Source organism: Bison bison, unplaced genomic scaffold (genome assembly GCF_000754665.1).
Source record: "Bison bison bison isolate TAMUID 2011002044 unplaced genomic scaffold, Bison_UMD1.0 scf7180017847068, whole genome shotgun sequence".
In the NCBI taxonomy this organism is placed as follows: Eukaryota; Metazoa; Chordata; class Mammalia; order Artiodactyla; family Bovidae; genus Bison; species Bison bison.
In genome coordinates, this window is record NW_011477641.1 from 3,827 (window position 1) to 8,661 (window position 4,835).

At 55.1% G+C, this 4,835-nt stretch overlaps 1 long non-coding RNA gene across 1 annotated transcript; it reads left to right on the forward strand.

The window, feature by feature from the left end:
• Positions 1 to 523: 523 nt before the first annotated feature.
• Positions 524 to 4,810, forward strand: LOC104989828. Its single transcript, XR_825425.1, has 3 exons — positions 524 to 753; positions 2,048 to 2,532; positions 3,375 to 4,810. It is a non-coding gene; the product is annotated as an uncharacterized LOC104989828 (long non-coding RNA).
• Positions 4,811 to 4,835: the final 25 nt, after the last annotated feature.

Sequence of the window (4,835 nt, forward strand, 5' to 3'; positions counted from 1 at the left end):
CGCTCCCGCCTCTTCCATCCCAGACATGGCTGGGGGGCCCTGTGCCTTCCCGGTGCACAGGTCAGCACTTCTGGGGGGCACAGGCCCACCTGGAGCCGCAGAGTGGGGCGTCTCTGTGAGGGTCACTGCGACCTGCCGCCACCTCTGCAAAGCAGCTGGACTCACGCCCGGGACAGGCCGAGCCCGGGCCTGCATCGCGCCCCTGCTCGGAATGTGGCCCCTGGACACTGTGCCCAGCGCACCCCCGCGGTGTCAAATGAGAACCGGGGGAGGCCCCTGACCCCGCCCCGGGCCCCCACTGCCCCTGCCTGGGGTGACGCCAGGCTCCAGCGCTCGGAGTCCCAGGGTGTCACTCGGAGGCTCCGAGTCCCTCCGTCTGGGGCCCTTCCTCCGGGTCAGCACTTCCAGCGGGGGGACAGCGACGCCTTGCGGCCACGGAGGGCACGGCCGGCCCCGGAGCCGCGCGGCAGCGCCCAGGTAGAGGGGCGGGCCGGGCAACTCGGCTGAAACCGGGCCGGCTGTGCCCGCGGGGCCCCTCCAGGCTGCCTCCTCTGCTGCGGGCAGGACGCCCAGCTTCTGAGTCCTTGGGACGGAGAGGGAGACTTCTGAGTGCGCGACACAGGGAGCCAAGTCCTTCTGGTCGTGGCCTCGAAACTGCCCAGGCGACCGGGAGGAAGAGGGCTGCTCTCCCGCAGGAGGACCTGAGCGTCTCTCAACCAGAATCGGCTCCTTGGCTTCGTCTCTTAAAAAAAGGTAAAGGGAATTTTGCGCCTTGAGCCAGCTCCTGGGGAATTTACCAGTCAGTTTGGGGGAAACTGGCAACTTGACCACATCGGATCTTTCAATCCATGAATATCCTGGCGCTCTCTCCCTTTAATAGGTTTAATAATTCTCAGTGAAGCTGCGTGTGGAGTTTTCCTCATAAACGAATGTCTTGGGCATCTCTGTAGATTCACGCTAGTAAACCTACACATTTGAAAGGGAAAGTGTTAGTCGCTGGGTTATGTCCGAGTCTTTGCGATCCTCTATCCATGGGATCCTCCAGGCAAGAATATTGGGTGCAAGAAATGAAGTGGGTTGCCGTCTCCATCTCCAGGAAACTTATATATTTGGGGGGGTGGATTCTATTGAAATATCGATTTACAATGTTGTGTTAATTTCTTCTGTACAGCAAAGCGACTCAAGTACATATACATATATATACTTTTTCTCAGTCTTGTCGACTATGGTTTCTCACCAGCTACTGAATATAGGTCCCGGTGCCACACAGTAGGACATTGTTGTGTATCCTTTTTATCCATCTTCTATATAAGAGCTCGCTTCTGCTGATCCCAAACTCCCACTCCATCCCTACCCACCCTCTCCCCTGGGAACAAGTCTGTTCTCTACAAGCTGATATATTTTATGCAATGGTAAAATATATCCTCGTAAATGTTATTCTCTATTCATTTGCTATTCTATTCATAGACTGTGCTGTTGGAGAAGACTCTTGAGAGTCCCTTGTACTGCAAGGAGATCCAACCAGTCAATCCTAAAGGAAATCAGTCCGGAATATTCATTGGAAGGACCGATGCTGAAGCTGAAACTCCACTACTCTGGCCACCTGATGCAAAGAACTGACTCACTGGGAAAGACCCTGATGCTGGGAAAGATTGAAGGCGGGAGGAGAAGGGGACGCCAGAGGATGAGATGGTTGGATGGCATCACCGACTCGATGGACATGAGTTTGAGTGAACTCCAGGAGTTGGTGATGGACAGGGAGGCCTGGCGTGCTGCGGTCCATGGGGTCAAAAAGAGTCGGACATGACTGAGTGACTAAGCACAGCATATTATTTTACTTACTATGTATTACATAAGGTATCTATAAATAATATTTTTATATAAATATTTAAAGTCTTTCAATATATTTAAAGTGTCTGGAAATAGACCTAAGGGCATACAAAAAATGGAATATTTATTAAAGACAATCTTCTGAAATTTGGCAAGAGCAGGGACAGTCTGTCTAGAGCATCTCAATCATGACCTGTTTCCTTCCTCCCGTTCCCAGCCCAACATGAGGCACCTCCACTCCAAGCAACTGCGGAAAGAACCCAGGGCACCCTCTCCACCGAGCTCCGGGTCAAGGTCGCATCTTCTCGACATTGTCCCCAGGGGAACTGCTGAGAGGTGAGATCTCCGAGACAAGGATGGGGACATCCAAGCCGGACCCCGAGGTTTGGCCAGCGGATGTAATGCCGCGTTCTGCCGGCAGACGGTGCTAGAGGAACGCGAAACACAAAAGCGGCCATAAAGCGCCTTTGCTTTCCTGGTTTCCCTCCCTTCTATCGAGCACAGGAGCCAGTGATGATGGGCCCGTGTCTGCTCAGCAGCCCTGACGGACCAGTTCAGCAGGCACTCAGGCCCCACTCTGTCCACCAGGCGACCCCTTCTGCAGTAGACCAGCCCTGGGCTCCCACACCTTCTGACCAGTTGGGGGCCACTTCTGTGCACCAGCCCGGGCCACGCCCTCCACGCTGTCTAGCCCGGGGCCAGGTAGGTTTTTCCTGCACCCTAGGACCTGGAATCGGCCCCCTGTCCTAAGACTTCACCTGATTTTATGTGTCACCCCAGATCTCAGCACCGATGCCCCCACCTTTGGTAGGGTAGGAGGGGGTGAGGGCGGCCCCTGAGATGGTGAAACTGCGGGTCGTGATCAGTCAAATCCATTCCGCCTCCCCGCACTAATCAAGGGTGTTTTAAGACTTGAACGTCCTCCAGTCACGAAGCCAAAACAATAAAATACCCGCCCGGAGTGTTCTCTAGAAAGCCAGACTCAGCAGCGTCTAGTTGGAGCTGAGCTGTTAGGACTGGATGGACCGCTGACCCTCCCAGTGGGCGTGGCCGCGTGTCCCTGGAAGCTCCGCCTCCAGCTCGCGCTGGAGGTCCTCGCACCTTGTCCATCGCTTTCCCCAGGCTCCCCACTCCCCACGCCACCTGCTGCTTGGTCTTCATCCGTGAGCACCCAGCCTGTGCCCGCAGGGAGGCAGATTCCAGAGCGTTCTCTGGTTGCCTTGTGGATGAACCCGCTCTTTGATGCAAACCTGACATCTCAGTATTTTGGCCTGCTGTTTGTAGGGGGGGGGGGAAATGTTCCCTAACAATAGTAAAACCATTACATGTAGCATTCAGAATCCCCTCACCGCCGAATCCCCCACAGATTGCTGACCACCCTAGTTTTGTCTTTGACTCCCTGCAATGGTGAATCTTCTAGAAAACTTTGGTCTAACCCAGGCCTCTGAAAGGACCCCAAAACAGCCCCTTTTCCTGGTCACTTCACTGCTGACCAGCAAACCTGGGCGGAGGACAGTGCTGAGATGCCTCAATACATCCTTTAGGGTCGCCCCTCCATCTGCTGAGACCGCTGCACAAGTCCACAACCAGAAGGGCAACGCTGGACACTGACCTGGGAGGGATAGCGGGCCAGAGACTGGGGGAAACCCGTGTCAGGACAGCCCACAGCTGACCCGGCTCAGGGGGACGCGATGCCTGTGGGCGCGATGCAGGCTAATAGCTCGGCCCCTGAGCCGACGCGCCCCAAACGTGCCTCCCGGTTAAGGACCATCATCATCGTCACGCGAGCATCTTCTCTAATAAAATACAGCCCAATGACTGGGAACACCAGGAGGAGATCTTTCCACACTAGAGGGCGCCAGAGACCGCGGGGTTGCACCCGGGCTCCCGGGGCTGCCGCGCAGAGTCTGTCCGCCAGGGGGCGCGAGCGCTGGCCTTGGGCTGGCCCTTCCGGTCAGCTGTGATGGGCAAAGAAGGGTCTAGTCCCAAGGGGACTGTGTGATGGGCTCTCGAGGTTAGGGGTGCTCCTCACCCCAGAGGGGTCAAAAAGTTAGGAGTCAAGAAACAAAGGCTTTGGTGCATGAACTAATGAGTGACCAGCAAAAAATATATATTTTAAAATAAGGTTAGATTTGAAGATTAGGCAGTATTTGGGACATACTTAGACTAAAATTATTCACTGGGCATTCTGTGTTTTATCTGCCATCCTACTCATGAGAGATGAACAAAACAGAACTGCGAGGACTTTTTTCTTTGCTCCTTATTGTTGTATGCCTTTGTATTTATCAACCACGTTCTTTTCTTCTCAGTATTGCTTTATGTAGTTGTCAGAGGTTAGCAGAATGTTCCGTGGAACTGTGAGTGGATCCGAGGACGAATTAACACAATTGGCTGTGATTATAATGACTCTTGGGAGCAGCTGTTTTTCATTTTGGACGGAGGGTGCTATCTCGGGGTCAAGGATGGGGCACCCAAACGGACACCGAGGTTTCTGTGCAGCGGGTGCCATGCCGGGCTCTGCCAGCAGATGGCGATGGAGGAACGCGCAAGGCCACCGCGGCCAGAAAGCGCTTTTCCCGCTTTCCTTCCTTTTATTGAGCACAGGGGCCAGTGGCGGTGTGAGGATGGCCCCGGGTCCGCTCAGCAGCAGCGCTGACCGACGGTCTAGTGCACGTGTGGCCCCGATCTCAGTACCGAGGCCCCCCCTTTGGCAGGATAGGTGGGGGTGAGGGCGGCCCCTGAGATGGTGAAACTGCGGGTCGTGATCAGTCAAATCCATTCCGCCTGCCTGCACTAATCAAGGCCCTTGATTAGATTTAACCAAGTGTTAAAAAAGACTCGGGGGTCCTACAGTCACGAAGCCAAAACAATAAAATACTCGCCGGGGTTGCTCTCTAGAAAGCCGGACTCGGCTGCGTCTAGCAGGAGCTGAGCTGTTAGGACTGGGTGGACCGCGGACCCTCCCACTGGGCGTGGTTGCGGGTCCCTGGAAGCTCCGCCCCCAG